General features: G+C 45.4%; 1 protein-coding gene across 2 annotated transcripts in view; it reads right to left on the bottom strand.

Annotated features, from left to right (window-relative positions):
• SMARCA1 (SNF2 related chromatin remodeling ATPase 1) overlaps positions 1-18,186 on the bottom strand; it is a 2,209,746-nt gene that overhangs the window by 1,121,718 nt on the left and 1,069,842 nt on the right. The gene's annotated exons all lie outside the window — the stretch shown is intronic.

Genomic DNA, 18,186 nt, shown 5'->3' with positions numbered 1-18,186 from the left:
CACAAAGGTATTAAAAAAATGGGACCTCATCGGCATCTCTAAGATAGGCGATCTGTGGGTGAAGGGAGCAGTAATAACATTTGAAAACTTACAAGCAAGGTTTGGGATGGCAAACTCCGAGCGCTTCCGTTACATGCAGATAAGACATGCCATACAAAGTGCAATCCCCCCAGAGACCAAACTTGTGGAATCCTCCTCTCTGGAGGATAGACTCCTCACGGATTACATGGATAAAAAAGCTACGTCCCACACGTATAAGAAACTGATTAATAATCAACCAGATCCCCATATGGCACTGAAGGATAAATGGCAGGCAGAAATGGGAGATATCGAAGAATCGGATTGGATGGACGCTTTAGCATCTGCCCGAGAGGCAGCAATCCCATCCCAACTTAAACTCATACAGCTAAAAATATTACACTGAGTATACTATCCACGCACCACGCTATTTAAGTTGGGACACACGTCAGATCAGCTTTGCCTTAGAGGATGTGGCTATATCGGGACATTATATCATATCACTTGGGACTGTCCCATAATACACCATTATTGGGAAAGAGTGCTAGCGGTAAAGTGGGAGGAGCTGACATTCCCTGCGAGCCCAAGTGCCGCCTCCTCATTATCTGGCAGCCCACCGACCTAAACATTGCATTACAGAATTGGGCTATACTGGGGACGACAATTGCGAAAAGAAACATAGCCAAAAATTGGGGCTCCGCGATAACACCAACACATACACAATGGGAGGTAGACATGAATATTGCCATGGTGACTGAAAGGGCAGTTTACACGCTCAGAGGTTGTTCTAAGAAATGGACCAGAATATGGGGCAAATGGAACGAATTCCGGGGGAACATATGTGAACCTCCCCTACAGGTCCCTTCCCCAGAGGTTAGTCCATAGATACAAACATAAGCGACAGGGCACGGCGGAAGGTAGAATTACACGTCACTTACGCATGTACATCGGAAGAGGAATGGTATTACTTGATAACCTGTATTGTATTATACCTGAAGTTGTTCCTAAATAATTGTGTCATGTATCTCTGCATTGTGATCTGCATACTGTGATTTATGATACAAACGCTTGAATTGATCCTACAATTGATCTTGCTGCCTGTATGTAACCATATTGATACAATGAAGGTTTTTTGGGGGAAAAAAACTCAATAAAATATGTTTAAAAAAAACTTCCTTTAACCTGCTGTCTGTTCTCACTTCAATACTCATACATAGGAACTCTGCTCAGATCAATTATCTTATTTTCAGGACACAAATAGCCATTCAATCTCCTTCATATTCTTTATCTTTTGTGAGCATGTTATCCAGCTCTCCTAAAGGCTCCTTCCTTACAGAATTTACTCATATTTCCATAAAGAACAACCACACTTACACTAGTTCAATTAAATCTGGATCGTTGCTGGATCTTTGTCTTCCTTTTTCATACTCTTTGGCTAGTGATAAAATCTACTGTGCATGAGGGGAGTTCTTTTATTTATCGCTTGTTTCAGAGACACGTCCTGATTGCTGGAAATATATACTAGTTGTCCTGTGCCTAAAAAACCTACAGGTGACTCTAAGGGACTCATTAACTATTGTCCTATCATCCTATCTCCATGTTACCATTTCCTTCCAAACCTTTGTAGAAGGCAGTCTATCCTCAACTATATTAAGTGGAGTACAACTCTTTGCCTGATCTGGTTCAATTTGTTTTTCACACTTTATACAACACAAAAATTGCTCTTCTAATTGTTTCAGATAGTCCCAGATTGATCTTGAACCAGGGTGGGTCTGCCACTTTGGTCCTTTTTGATCGATCCGCTGCAGTCTCTCATTCTCTATTCATCTCCATCATAGTGGAATCTGCCTCTCCGCTCTTAAGTGGATCTGCTAATTTATTACACATTCCAGTCTGTATCTCTTCCTCCTTCCATTCCTTAGTTGTTCCCATTACCTGTGGAGTCCCCCAAAGCTTTTTCCACAGTCCCACCCTTTTTAATATTAACATTTCTCTTCTGGCCACACATTCATTCCTTCAGATTTGAAATTATGTTGTATGTCAATAACACCGAAATCCTGGTCTCCATCTTGGACAACACTCCTCTTGTATACCAAATGTGCATGTTTAACGTCACTTTATGTCTGTATCTGTCTCAAATTGAACAGTGATAAAAGCGAGGCCTTCATTTTCAGTAATACACTATTTATTTGATGCTCTCTCAGGTGGCCACTGAAAGTTAGGCCGACCCAAACCAAATATCTAACAGTGAATTAATGTTCAACAATAACATTATTACGCCTACATAAAATAGGGAAGGCTGCAACATCAGAATGTCTCTGCTGTAAGGTAGAGCAAGAGACGTGCATACACACACTATGGGAATGCAATCGCATAAAACAATATTGGGCCTAAATAATAGAAGAACTGGGTAAGACACTGGAGGCACAGATACCCATAGATCCCAAATACGTTCTTCTAGGCATACCCTCTGAGGTGGATCTACTCCGCTACAAACTCCTGCTGTGTAATCTGGGGCTGATTGAGCCAAAAGAGGCATTGCTAGATACTGGGGAGCCCCGGTCCCCCTCACACTTATAGAATGGAGGAAGGGGGTGGACCTTTATATGGGAGCAGAAAGGGTAACATACCAGGCAAGAGGGTGCGTGAAGAAAATCACTAGGACCTGGGGCCCATGGCTGAGATACTATGGACTGGGAATAGAGGGCGAGGGAGTAGAGCCCTGAGCATGACCGAGGGCGCCAGAACTAAGATGAAACAAAGTAACCCAACAATCTCCCCATGACATATACCGTAAGTCAATGCTACTGGAAAAACACAACTTAATGACATTAATGCCGCAAGTATTTATATCTGTATCAATGCCGACTGTACTCAAGGAAGTAATCTCTCACAGTGCTTTTTGTCTACTGTTTAAAGAAGTTCTCGTTTTCTTATTGCTGTATACAGTATTTAATTATGTAAGATGCAAAATAAAAATATAAAAAAATAAAAATAAAAAAAAACAATAACATTACTTACACTGCCCTAATCAGCCAGACTTCCGATCCCAGTTTTCCATCCCCAGAATGTGGAGCGATGTAGCCACCTTCCTTGCAAGCTCTAGTCGCAAGACCATCATGCGTGTTATGATCACCTCTCGAAAGGACTACAGTAAAATATTGTGCGTGCTATCCTGGCATATATATCCCTTTGGCTTCAGATGGATCAGAATGCTCTCACCTCATCGTCTTCAGATGGCTCAGAATAATACTGCTCGTCTTATACTGAATCATCATCCCTGTGATTAATCTGCCATAATCTTTGAGAGCTGCACTGGCTCTATATTTTCAAATCTCTTTTTATAACCCTCAGTAGGCCACCAGCTCTAGACTCATCTATTGCAGCCATGAATTCAGGGAATATCATTCTGCACACCTTCTCCACTTCTCATTTACTAATCTCATCAGTGTCTCTTGCATCTTTCAAAAAAGAATTGGAGGCCATCAATCTCTTGCTTTCTTGCCAATTTCAGGAACTCACTGCCTGTGAGTATCAAAATGATTTATTGCCATAATCATATTAGAAAGAGGCTCAAAAAGCAGCTAGTTTAACATCCCTATGAATGCCAGTATGTCCGTTCGGGTGTTTATTTGGCTCTATAAAAATAAATAACATAACACAAAGTAAAATGCCAGTGTTAAACAGAAATGTAAAACGTAAAAAATGTATCTGTTTAGTTCTAATGAAACTGTACTCTCACCACTGTGCGGAGACTAGGATTATGCACATACCATCATTTTGCGACACAGTCCTGTAGTTTACTGAAGGTTAGAAAGAAGCATAACCACTACAATATTGGCAATAACAATACTGGTTAGGTATTAGCCATTCCAATAGCATCTGACAACTGTTGCGGAGAATTGTCTGTAGCATCCTTCGCTCTGATGGACTAAGCGTGCAGGCCTTCTGGGGACCTTTTGGCTAGCCCAAAGCAGATCTTACTACATGGCACAATCCATTGGGAGAGGGTTCTCTTTTGCACCGAATTCCAAACAATGGACTCTGGTTAGATCAATGTAAATAGAGAGGGTCCTTTTAGGGTTAAGGTGGGTGAGGCATTCCTTCTCCTTAAAGTGATGAGGTAGAACAAAGCAAGCTGACAACAGGATGTATTGCACGATGTGGAAGGGCGTGACAACCTTTGACAGGAATGCTGCCTTCATCCAGAGGTCCAATTTATCTGAGAAGAACGATGTGTATGGCTGCTGGACAGACAGAACATGGAGTTCACTCACTAGTCTTGCTTAGGTAATGGTAATGAGGAAGAGGAAGACAGTTTTGATGGTCAACAGACACAGATAATAACTTCATCAGATCAAAGAGTGCATCTGAGGCATGTGAGAATCAAGTTAAGGTCCCATAGCAGCATTACAAAAGGTGTTGGCAGGAACATGTGATCAGCACTTTCAAGAAAAGCATCATAACAAGTGATTTGAAAAGTTATGTCTGATCTGCAAACACAAAATGGCCGAAAGATAACCCTTAACTGTTGCCACAGCAAAACCTTGCTGGGGTAAAGACTGACAAAATTACAAGATGTCAGACAACACTGCAGTGAAGGGTTGGATGTCCTTTGGGGAATGCGAGGCAACCAACTTCTGCTAAAGTCCTATGTAAACCGTTTTGGTGGATGGACACTGGCTGCTAAGATGACACCAACTGCTTTGGAAGGGAGACCAAAAACCATCAACTGTATCCCATAAGTCTCTGTTTATGGAAGTGTAAATGACGCAGGCTCGGATGCAGGGCTTAACGAAGGGGCACCATGATTGGAGGGCAAATGCTCATGGCTAAAAGTTCTGGGTACCACACTCTCTTTCTCCAGTCTTGGGCCAGTAGGATGACTTTGGCCTGGTCTTTCTTGATCTTTTTTCAGTACTCTGGGCAGTAGAGGTAGAGGCACAAAGGCATACATGAGCCCTGAACCCCAGTTGAGATGGAAGGGGTCTCCGAGGGAAGCTTTGGGAACTTTAATGCACAAAATTATGGACACTACGTGGCATTGGCAAATAGATCGAACCAGGGTTCTCCCCACTGCTGGAAGATGCCCTGTGTCACCTCTGAATGTAATTGCCTTCGCGATCTGCTAGGCAATGGGAACTGAGTAAGTCTGCCCCGGCATTTAAAGATCCTGACAGTTGCAGGGCGATCAAGGAGATGCCCTAATTGCTCAGCCACTTGCAGAGACACAGGGTCTCTGGAAATGGCACAGGACCAACATTCACCAATTCGTCCTGTTTGTGCCAATACCACATGGTGGTTGTGTTGTCTGTGAGAATCTGTATTCTGCCCCACTCGATTGGTAGGAAGAACGCCTTCAGTCAACTAGCTGATATCAAGGCGAACTTTTACCGGAGACCCTATTCTTCTGATCATCAATTCTCCCAGATGACCTCCCAAACCCAGTAACTCTGCATCCACCATGACCTTAAGCTTTGAATGGGAATAGGAAAAGGAATCTGGAAATGGAATTGCTGTCATGCAGTCACCACTGTAGATCTTTCACAGTCTCCTCCGACACCTGGAAGAACTCTGATAGGTTTCCTTGGTACTGAACCCACTGAGACTTTTTAAAAACAATATTGTTATTATAATTTTAACTTTATGGTCACAGTTTTCACATTACATGCACCCTAATATTTGTTCAGATGTAACAGATCAGTACAATTATTCAATGCCAGCCTTTCTCAAGCAACAGATAGTCTGTTTATTCTATATTCCCATGTTGATGCCACTGTTAAATATGTTAGGTCGGGCAGTTTAATGCCTCCCTATATGCATTTCCAATATTCCAGTTTAACATCAAGATATACATTAAAAGATATATGCACTTATGAATAATATTGACAGACGTTTACTCTGGGTTATGTAGGGTGTTCCGTATGTCTCGCTCTCTTAGGTACTTCCGCAGGAGTTGCCATATATCTTTGGGCAGTGATGTAGGGGGTTGTAGGTCTGCAAACAGCTCACTAGTAACATCACAATATACCATGCTATTAATCCAGTTTTTACAGTGGGTTCTTTTTTACTGCCCCATTGTATAGCTATTTCTCGCATTGCCAGGAGCATTGCCATTGCTACAAATCTACACTTGTCAACATATCCCAGTAATGCTAGTAGCGGAGATTGTTCCAATTGCAGCACAGTCATTTGTTGCAATTCTCTGAATATTTCATGCCCGTAAGAAGCAATCTTGGTACATGCCCAAGTCATGTGTGCGAAAGTGTTGCATTTGAGGCAGTGTATGAGCCGATTACTGTCTATTCGGGCCATCTGATGTGGCATAACATAAGCTCTTCTTAGGAATTTAAAATGTATTAGTTTGTGCCTATGGTTGCATGAAACTAACTTTGTTTCAGTACAGAAGCTCCGCCAAATTTCATCTGTAAGGGGATGCCCTAAATCGGTCTCCCAAGCATCTCTCACCTTAGTATCTTGTGGTGGTATAAGCGGCAAGCACCGTTTATATAGTCTGGAAATTATGTGTTCTTCACTGTAATCCTCAATAATAAATGTAAGTGGTATAAATGCCCGTTGGTTCAATGGGGTATGTTGATATGGTATTCCTTAGTGCTGCTTGCATATGGGTCAGGATAAACTGATCCATATAAGAGGTATTTTGAAAACCGTGGTCTTCTGTATGGGAAAAGGCGTGCCCATTGGGGAATAAATCACCGATTTTGCATATATTCAATCGCAGTACGCTGTGTCAGAGGGTACATTCTAGGGGGTAGCCATGGGTTAGCAAGTATTGGAAGTACTGGGTAATACAATGTTGCACCACCTGTTCACCTAAACAATCTTACCCATGCCCAACAAGTAGTATACAGTGTTTGGACATCACGGGGGCCTTGTGTCATCCCAGTTGGTAACAAAGATTCCAGTGGGGTGGGGTCTGCTAAGTCACTCTCTGGTTTAGCATAGGGAACACTGGCGTTGGGGTGAAACCAAAACCATGAGTAACTGCATTGTGCCCCTAGGTAATATAGTTGTATCCCCCCTGTTGTATGGTAATATCAGTGTGTTCCAGCCTATATTTACTTGTTTGCCCTCCAATTTGAATTTGGAGAAAAAAGGCATTTGTTAAGGGGATGGGTATGCTTTGAAAAAGATAGAGCAAGCGGGATAAGACTACCATTTTAATGATTGCTAAGCACCCCACTATGGATAGCGAAAGCTGAACTCATCTTTCCACCTGTGCAATTAAGTTGTCTACTACTAGCCCGTAATTTAGTCTCAATAAATGTTCTTTGTCCCGAAGAAGATATATCCCAAAGTATTTGGTTTCCTCCTCACACCACTGCACTAGGTGGCCCCCACAGCTCCTGTTGTGCACCTCCATCAGCGGAAAGATCTCTGATTCGCCCCAATTTATATGGAGCTCAGATAGAGCCCCAAGTTGGCCGACTTACTTCAGGCTCGGCTGAAGATTGTCGGTGTTTTTTTGACATATAGTACTATATCATTTGAATATAGGGTTATCAGTAGAGGGCCATGTTTGAACTGTAGTCCTCTATGCATATGGCCCTTCTGCAAGTATCTCAATAGTGGGTCTATTGCAATTATAAACAATAATGGTGGTAGTGGGCATCCCCGTCTAGTGCCACAGGATATAAAAAGAGGCTCCATCAATGTGCCATTAAAACGGATGCGAGCCGTGGGCTCAGTGTACAATAATTGAACCAGTGCAGAGATCACATCGGTATTCCCAATTTTCCCAACACAGCATGCAAGAAGGGCCACTCTATAGAGTCAAATGCTTTTTCCACAACTAACAGTGCAGCCACTGCTGGACTCATGGGTCTAAGGAGGACCAAGAAGAAAGTTCGCAAATGTTGTGCCGTGGATCTATACCTTATAAATCCAGCTTGTGCAGGCGATATAATCTGATCCATAAGTAGAGCCAAAAGGTTAGCTTGCATTTTAGCTAATATTTTATCATCAAAATTGAGCAGTGACAGTGGTCGGTAGGATCCACATTTTTCCGGGTCTTTCCCGGGCTTCAATATCAGATTTGACTGCTTCTCTAAGTGTGGGAGGCAGGATCCCAAACGTCAGTGCCTCTGAATACACCTCAAGGAGATGAAGTTCCAGAAGGTGCTTATACCTTTTATAAAAGGCTCCAGTGAAGCCATTCAAGCCAGGTGCCTTTGAGCCATCCATAGCATCAATAGCCTGTATTATCTCTTCAGACAATTGCTATCTTATCCTATTAGGAGGAGAGGTCTTCCTGATTGTTGATTGATCTAGTGGTATACAGGTCAGTATAGTTTACTATCAATTCCTGCGCAATAGTAGGTATGTCTAATATGCATGTGCCAACTTGTCTCTGCAGTTAAGTGATAAAAGTCAGGTTTCACTGCGGTCATAGTAATCGTGCCAAAGTACGCCCCGGCCATTCTCCTTCGCCGTATGCTTGGGCTTTCTCATACTTTCCTAAATAGTGGGCCTCACGTTCTGCTACCTCCGTACATAAAGCCAGTAGCTTTGCCCTCCGATTTAGGTACTCTGGGGCTTTTATCCCTACACTGTCCCTGCCTAGAGCTACAAAGTCGCCCTCCAATTGGGGGAGAGTATGTCACAAGTCTTTTAGGACTCCAGTTTGTGTGGAAATGCACACTCCTCTAAGGTAAGCCTTAAAAGCCTCCCATAGGGTGGCTTGTGTTGTGACTGACCCCTTTATTGTGACCAAAGTATTCTATAACTGCTGTTGTATCTGCGCCCCGCCAAATGAACATAGGAATGGACCCAGAGAGGACAGGGAAACTGACTAACCCACCATTCCCAACCATTTGCCCCAAATTTGCCGATGTTTGGCCGGGCGTTCCCTGGCCTCGTACAGTGGCAGTTCTTGTGTGGCACACCAGTCCACTTCTTTGCGTCATTTGGTTATGTTAGGTGGGACGGGATTCTTCCACGCCATTGCAATGTCTCACTTGGCCACCACAAGGGTGGTTCCTAAAAACTATTTGTCTGCTCTTGACCGATCAAGCCCAACTGTGACACTCAGTAGTATATTCAAGGGGTTATGAGGTACCTCCCTTCCCAGCACCTCCGTAAGCTCAGTTTCCAGTGACTCCCAATAGGAAGCTATGGATGGACAAGGCCATAACATATGGAATAAATCTGCAGGCTCAGCCCCTGATCGTTCACAAGATGGGTGTGGCTTAGGCCCGCCCAATGAAGAAGGACAGGAGTGAGATAGGAGCTATGTAGGTAGTAAAGTTGGACCAAGCAGAATCTGGCTGAGACAGCCATCAAGGCATCTCTCCAGTCATCATCTTCCAGAGCACCTAGCCAGGCCTCCCATCTAGTTCTCAATGGGTCAAGGGAGGTGGGACCATTGTAAGTTAAGGAGTGATACATTTGTGATAACCACCCCCCTCTCCCCAAGTCACCCATTGTGATTTGACTTTAAGGGGCTGAGCTCTGGAAGCGACGTGCCTGTTGCTATAGGCACGCTAAGGGTGTGGTGGAGATGCAAATATTCTATAAAACTGTGATGGGTGGAGGGAGTGTTAGGTCTGAAGGTCCGAGAAGGAACGGACCTGGTCACTGACCCAAATATCGCCAAGCTGTGAGATACCAATAAGATTCCAGCCACTGAAATCCTCAGGGCCCCCCACCTCTCGTAGCCATGTGCCTTGTCAGAGGGGTGTTTGCTGGGTCAGCTTATTCCCCCATTGGGAGTGCCGCAGGGAAGCACACCAGGCTAGCAGAACAGCATAGGTTACTGAGGGTAAGCTCTTGGGGATGGGTCCCTCATACATCATAGTTTGGACTTGAGAAAGTCCCAGATCCCTCAACTCGGTCCTATAGGCAGGGCAGACCAGCCACCATTGAGCCGATCGTGCAGTGTTAGGAGGCGGGTTGCTAGGTAATATACATAAACGTTTTTCATAACCATACCTCCTTTGAAGAGTGGAATTTGGCAGCGAGAGACGGCCATGCGTGGCCGCAAACCACTCCAGAGGAACCTCACAATCAAACTTTCCAACCCCCTGAACCAGGCCCGGGGAATATGGAATGGGGTGTTTTTAATAACATAGAGAAATCAGGGAAGAATCATCATATTAAAAAGTGCTACTCTACCTAATGGGTTGAGCGGAAGGTCCTTTTTGGCTTTTGAGACTAGTGGGGTGATATTAAGCGCCCATGCCAGCTCAGGAATCAGGGTGGCCCAGATTCCCAAGTACTTAAATAATTGTCACCTGAATGGGATGGTAAACTCTCAATCAAAGCACTCCCTAGATAGATGCAGGGGAACCAGGGTTGATTTTGTGGATTTCAAGCGTAGGCCAGAGGCTCGCTCGAAAATATGGAGTATATGTAGGCATCTGGGGCCAGATTGGGCTGGCTCTGTGAGGAAGAGTAAGACATCGTCCGCATGTAAGGTGATTTTGTCTTCATGAGAGCCTGTCCATTTCCAGCCCTGGACCCGATCGTCAGCACGAATGAGGCTGTCCAGGGACTCCATCCCCAGGGGAAAAATGAGGGGCGAGAGGGGACATCCCTGTCTCATCCCTCTCCTGACTGTGAACATGTCTGAGAGGGTAATCAACGCTTACTCCGATTCTTTTACTCAGCGGACCTTGACCCCGCATACCATTACTCCGTGAGGTCTTTGACATCGCATACCATCAATCCGCATTTTTTCACAACCCGTGTGCATTTACCATGCATGCCTTTTCAACGATTTTCGTTGTAAAGGCATGTATGGTAAATGCACTTACATTGTGAAAAAAAAATGGATGGAACCAGAAGGAGAGTGGAACCACGACGAGAGAGAGGTAAGGTTTTTTTTTTTGGAGTGGGAGGGGGTTGTGCTGGGGTAGTGATTGTGTAGTGTAGTGTAGTGTAGTGTTGTGGTGGTTGTGTAGTGTAGGGTCATGCTGGAGGTAGTGTATTAGGGTTTAGGGTAGTGTTGTAGTGTTTGTGTAGTGTAAGGTCATGCTGGGGGTAGTGTTTTAGGGTTTAGGGTAGCGTTGTAGTGTTTGTGTAGGGTCATTCTGGGTGTAGTGTATTAGGGTTTAGGGTAGTGTTATAGAGTTTGTGTAGTGTAGGGTCATGCTGGGGGTAGTGTATTAGGGTAGTGTTGTAGAGTTTGTGTAGTGTAGGGTCATGCTGGGGGTAGTGTATTAGGGTTTAGGGTAGTGTTGTAGTGTTTGTGTAGTGTAGGGCAATGCTGGGGGTAGTTTTTAGGGTAGTGTTGTAGTGTTTTAGTAGTGTAGGGTCATGCTGGGGGTAGCGTTTTAGGGTTTAGGATAGTGTTGTAGTGTTTGTGTAGTGTAGAGTCATCCTGGAGTAGTGTATTAGGGTTTAGGGTAGTGTTGTAGTGTTTGTGTAGTGTAGGGCCATGCTGGGGGTAGTGTTTAAGGGTTTAGGGTAGTGTTGTAGTGTTTGTGTAGTGTAGGGTCATGCTGGGGGTAGTGTTTTAGGGTTTAGGGTAGTGTTGTAGTGTTTGTGTAGTGTAGGGTCATGCTGGGGGTAGTGTATTAGGGTTTAGGGTAGTGTTGTAGTGTTTGTGTAGTGTAGGGTCATGCTGGGGGTAGTGTTTTAGGGTTTAGGGTAATGTTGTAGTGTTTGTGTAGTGTAGGGTCATCATGGAGGTAGTGTATTAAGGTAGTGTTGTAGTGTTTGTGTAGGGAAGAAAAGTGCTGTATGGCAGTTTTGGGGGGTCGTTCTGGGCAGTGTAAATGTAGGAAAAGGACTGTGTTTCGAGGGTGGGTGGTGCAGGGGTACTACATTAGGGTGTAGGGTAGGGTAGGGTACGCTACTCTCACTTACCTTTAAAACTTTTACAATGAGTATACCTTTAACATGCATGCCTTTGAGTTGTAAAGGCATGCCTGGTAAATGTATATTCGTTGTAAAAGTTTGCGTTGTGTTAATTTGCCGAGTGATAGCATTTGCGGATTAATTTTTGCGGAGTGATGGTATGCGGGGTATTTGTATGCAGAAAAACTTCACATATTCGTCTGAGAGCGCTCTATTGACAAGCACCCTTGCGATCGGTTTGGAGTACAGGATTTTAACCAGACGGCGAAACTCAGGGCCCATGTTCATAGCGGCCAGGACATCATCCAGGTATCGCAAGTCAACACAATCAAAAGCTTTCTCGAAGTCGACTTGGAGAAGTGCCAAGTAGGGGGTTAGTGACTGTCAGTTGGCCAAAGCTAGGGGGAAGTGTCTAAGGCAGTGCCTGGTACTCCATGCCAGTATGAAGCCACACTGATCAGGGTGGACCAGCTTGTTGCGGTATGGCCCGAGACGCTGTGCCATGACCTTGAAATTTTGACCTCTGTCTTAATTAGGGATATCTGGTGGTAGTTGATGAAGGCTGGTGCGGGCAGCTGTGTTTAGGGAATGATGACAATCGTGGCTGCGTCGGTCTCTAAAGGGAATAAGCCCCTTTCTATAGCTTCTCCATAGAGGGCTGCGAGGTGTGGGACAAATATGTCATGGTAGGCAGCGTAGTACTCCTGTGGGTAACTGTCTGGGCCAGGAGTTTTCCCGGCTGCAACCCGCAAAAGGGTGTCTTGTATTTCTTTGTGTGTAACGGGGCCCTCCATTCCGGTCGATACGACTGCATTAAGTTTAGGAAGGTGAGGTTTTCTAGGGTGATCAGATCTAATAGCGAGAGTTCAGCCCTTGGGCGGAGTAAAGATCGGAATAATAGTCAGCGAATGATTGGGCCATCGCTTTGGAAGAATGGTGGGTAATCCCTCCTGAATCTCGGATTTCTGGAAATATCCGGTTCGCCAAGGGGTATGACACTAACCTATGCAGTATTCTCCCATTTTTATCACCCCATCCATATACGCGCGCAATGGAGGATGTCCATAGCAGCTTTGCTGAGTCCAGCGCGATCTGTTTGATTTCATCTCTCACCAGTGTTAGTTGGAGCAACTGGAACTCGTTTGGTGCTCCGGATGAACTCCTTTCGAGTCAGGTCGCTTGAGCCACAAGGAGAGGGAGCCTGCATTCCTGAGCTGCTCGTTGGGCTTTAAGGTAGCCTTTAGCGAATCCGCGGATGGTCTCCTGAGGCGCCTCCCACAGGGTAACCGGAGATGAAACAGAGTCTTGATTAGTGAGAAAGTACTGTTTAAGTTCCTCTCCGATTGCTTCTTTGAATTTCCCGTCTTGGAGAAACCATGCATTCATCCTCCACAAAGGGCGAAGTGTATCACGGGGGTCACCTAGGGCTAAGAGCAGAGGTGAGTGGTCCGAGATGCCTTGGAGAAGGATATGTATTTCTCTGACTTTGCAACATATGTGGGCCGGCAAAAACATCATGTCAATGCCTGCCTGAGTGTTGTGCGCTGCTGAGTTGTGGGTGTACTGGGATTCTTGTGGGTTCCACGACCTCCATACGTCACAGATACCGATGGCTTCGGTCCAGCTCGCCAACTGTTTGGCGTGTAAGATGCGTGAGGCAGAGGGGGTCCCTATGGTATCAAGCCTGTGTTGCATGATAGCATTGAAGTCTCCTCCCACCACTGTTGTTCCTGCTGGTAAGGAGCTAAGCACTTCCCCGATACGGCCTAGAGTCTTTGTATGCATGGCACCGGGAATATAGATGGAAAGGATGTTATCGCCCATTGTTCCGGAGAGGGCAACAAAGCGACCGGGGGGATCCCAGGTGATTTGAGTAAGTATGAAAGGCAAGTTAAGCCTCAGGAGGATCGCCACCCAGTGTGAGCCCAGTGTGAAGCCTTAATGCCAGGATCTATAAAACCTGTATCTTGCGAGGAAGGGACAGATTACCCATGAGATGGGTTCACTGGAGCAGGAGTATGTCGGGGGGGTCTTTGGGTATACCACAGAACAGCGGTTTGCTTGATTCGGTCTAATAGGCCTTTGACATTCCATGACGTTATCCGGAGAGAGTCTCCTCTATGTATCGCTTGTGTCATGGTCAATGTGAGAAGCCCACGGAATCCCGGGAACCCACCATGTGGTGGGAGTGCTTAGGTGATGGTTAGTGTGGGTTGAAGGCCTCACCTTAGTATTTCGTTGGAGTGTAATGTCGTGCTGGTGCAAGGCTGAAGTGCTGCAAACTTTGAATTGCTGATCTAAATGTGAATCTGGGACAACCAGGTCCAGGTTGATTCTGGGGTGTCAAAGAAATATGTTTTGTTCTCGAAGGCCACATGTAGCCGAGCTGGGAAGAGCAATCTGTACCGTAGGTTAAGGGTGTGTAATTTTTGCATGACTTCCGTGTACAAACGTCTTTGAGTCTGGACTTCCCTTGTATAGTCCGGGAATATCATGATAGTGTGGTTTTCGTAGGATAGGGTTATCTGAACACTGGCCTGACATAGGATCAAGTCTCTGTCCCTGAAACTGAGGATCCTGGCAATAATGGGTCGCTGTGGGTGCAAGGCAGGCACGCCCCAGGAACCACTCTCCTTCAGGATCAGCCCCAGTACTCGAACAGGCAACCGGGGCCCAGATGAAGGCCGGTCCCCTACAGGCCTTCAGCCGTTATCGTCTCAGCCACAAGAGAACCTGCGCCAATCGGGACGGAGAACGAGTATAGGGCTAATTATTGCGTTGCTGTGCTGGAGGCACCCTGGGGGCCCCTGACTGCCACCATCCATCAAGGGTTTCAAAGGAGTGTGTAGGGCCACCGCCACGTTGTTGTGAGGCAGAAGGGTAAAAACAGGCCTCTATGTCCCAGTGTGATGTGCGTGGTTCGCCATATGTCTGGCGTGCGCTCGGGAGGCCTAGGTTCACCGGGGAAGGGAGGGGGGACCAAGGTCCGCTGCTGTGCAAATTTGCAGCCGAACTCCAACCCCCCCAAACCCCACTGTTATGTATCATTTTAGGACCCTATTGTAATTTTCCCGATTCATGCCATTATATAGGTATAAATCACCATATCCTTACATAGGCATAGTAATCATAACCATATTTAGGCATAGCTCATGCAGTCCAAATACGGCAGGGCTACTTCCACTAGTTCCGAAAATCTACAACAATTTCTTGGAAAACTCGGCTTCAGCAGCTAGTGACTTTCCCTTGCTCGAGAACTGACTTGTCCAATAACTCATGGAGTTTTCAAAGAACTGAGACTCTTTGATGACGTTAATATGTCCACCTTTACGTCAAACTCGGCTACTTCAAGGTATAAATATGCCCTCACTTGCCTTAGCAAACACGCGGTGGTTTGGAGCAGTTCGACAATCTACTTGCCCGACATATCCTGCTACAGCAAGTGCCGAAGGAAGCCGACCCTCCAGCAGACGCACTGAGAGAGACGCTGTCTTTTTTCCTGCAGAGAAATCCAGCTCCAGTGTTTCCAAGCTACCCTTGCAGGTTGTTGTGAAATCGAGTCCCGAGACTGACCTTCTCCATTCTAAACTAAGGTACAGAGCTGATTAGACCCTAAGAGAAATCTTGGACAGATTCTTGGCAAAAGAATACTATATTTATGCTACACCTCACTTACTTGTATTGTATTGTATTCTTATATAGCGCTACTATCACCCTACGGGCATCTTGGCGCTCAAACAGGAAGTGATGGTTATACCTGCAGTTCCAGATTGAAACAGATTGAAGCAGAGAACTAGCCCCTAGGGAACAATAGGGTCTTCAAACCCTTTCTGAATTCTGACAAGCAGCTGGCTACCCTAAGATACTGTGGCAGCCCGTTCCATAATTCTCCAGCTGCCACGCTAAAAGCTCTGCCACCGATTCTGGACTGTTTAAATCTGGGGACCAGGATTAGGCCAGTGTTAGCAGACCGTATCTGTCTAGGGGGTTCATACCAATTGAATTTGTCCTGTAATGGTAAAGGTCCCTGTCCATGAGCCGCCCTAAAGACGATGCACAGTGATTTAAAGCTGACCCGTTCTTTTATTGGTAGCCAATAGAGGTCTCTCAATGCCAATTATGTTGAGGAGCTCCATGGTCTGTCCAAAGCCACCTTAGCTGCTGCCGACTGCACCCTTTGGAGCCCTTGAAAGATGTACTGAGGGGCCCCCAGGTACAGGGCATTGCAGTAATCCAGCCTGCTTAGCACTAGACTCCTCAATACCAGGGCTCGAGAATCGTCTGGTAGTAACGGGAGGAGGTTTCTCAGCAAGCGGATTAGCTTAAAGCCAGCTTGGATGTTTTTTTTTGGCCTGTGACACCATTTGAAGATTGGCGTCCATTGGCACTCCCAGGTTTCATACTGTATTCGTCATATTCAGAGAGTCTTCTTCTGGAGAGAGCCTAAAGTCTGTCATGGGGTGCTTTAAAATGTTTGCGGCTGAGCAATACATCACCTCCGTTTTCCCTCCATTCAGTTGTAGTGAATTAGCCCTGAGCCAGCCCGCAGTTTTCCGCATACACTCCTGAAAGGCCTCTAGAGACGTCTCTTGCTTGCCCTCCCAAGGAAAAAATCAATTGGGAATCATCCGCGTAATTTATGATGCTGATATCAAAGGATTTAATGATGGACAGCAGGGGTTTCAGGTACACATTAAATAAAATGGGACTAACTGAAGACCCCTGTGGGACTCCGTGAAGGACAGGAGAAACTTCTGATGAAAACTGGCCTAGAGTCACCGTCTGTTGGCGGTTCAGGAGGTAGGACAGTAACCACTCAAAGGCTCTTCCTCTCATTCCGTTGTTCCACAGTCTTTGAAGCAGCACGGCATGACTCACGGTATCGAAAGCCGCCGACATATCCAGAAGGACGAGGATCGACGCATCCCCTCTGTCGGCGCGCAATCGAAGATTGCTCATCACAGTGGTCAATGCCGTTTCAGTCCCATGTGCTGGACGAAACCCAAATTGGAATGCATCCAGCAACTGATTGTCCTCTAGATGTTTAGATAGGGTTCTGCTGACTGTCTTTTCCAAGATCTTTATTGGGAAAGGGAGGAGGGAGATCCGCCTGAAGCTGGCAGGTAGTGTAGGATCCAGCGATGGCTTTTTTAGCAACGGAAAAACCATTGCTTGCTTCTAGCAGCTGGGACTACACCTTGTTCCAGAGACTGATTGCAGATTATACAAAGCTGTTGAAACAACGTTCTGCCAAATTGTTTCCAAAATCTGTGAGGAATAGGGTCAGCCGGGGAACCTGATGTAACTCTAAGAGCCATGTTGGCAAAGGAATCCTCTGTGAATAATTGAAACGAAGTTAATAAAGAATTGTCATTTAGCTCAATTCTTAGCTCATTCTGTTCAGTGTCTAGAGACTGAGTATTATGAGGAGCTAAATTCCCGACAATATGATTAATTTTCTCCTGAAAGTGACTTGCAATATCATCACAAAGCTGTTGTGAAGCAGTTGTCTTGTTACATTGACTTGGGGGCAAAGTAATGTCCTTAAAAATCCTAAAAAGAGTTTTGGTACTGTTCGTGGAGTTCAAGATTGTAGTGGCATAAAAATCGGCTTTTGCTTTGGCAATAGCTGTTTTATAATGGAGTCAGGCTAGCTTAAAAAGGTTCCTACCTGCACCCTCGTACTGTCTCCTCCAGCTCCTTTCTGCCTTTCTACGAAGAAGGCTGAGTTCTTTTAGCTCCGCATTAAACCATGGGGCTGAATTCTTTTCCTTATTTTTAATTTTACCCTTTGTGAGTAAGCGATCTAGATTCTTGACCATAGTGCTACAATACTTTTGATAACTCTCCTCCACCAAGTCAGTGGAGGTCGGTGTGAGAAGTTGGCCTGATATGTAGTGCTCACTATTCTAGTGATCACTGTGTATCATTCCAAACGACCCTTATTGATGATTGGTTGTAAGTCAACCGTTAGACCAGCTATCCTAGTAGCATGGACAAGAGCAGTCTTTAGGCTAAACTCTAGAGGGCGTGTTAAGCCAGCTGTTATACCATCACATATATCCCTTGAACACCAAGTGAAAGGACACCACACAAGTTGTTATGAAAATAAAAGTATATTTATTTAGAACACAACAGCCCTGGACTCTTCATGAGGACAGGGCGCTAAGCACAATACAAAGCTCTTTGGAAAATACTGAAAGTCGCACAATTTACACAAATGCCCGAGGGGCACGAAAAACCATATACTCTAAAAGTGGAATGCGAAATTACTAGCAGGTAAGTACTACTCTAATAGGCTTTAGGATCGCTAGGACTGGACTACTGAACCTTCAGATTACTAGCAGG

This window comes from Lissotriton vulgaris, chromosome 4_1 (genome assembly GCF_964263255.1).
Source record: "Lissotriton vulgaris chromosome 4_1, aLisVul1.2, whole genome shotgun sequence".
Taxonomy (NCBI): domain Eukaryota; kingdom Metazoa; phylum Chordata; class Amphibia; order Caudata; family Salamandridae; genus Lissotriton; species Lissotriton vulgaris.
Note: the sequence above shows the minus strand (reverse complement) of the source record. Positions and strands in the feature narration are given on the sequence as shown.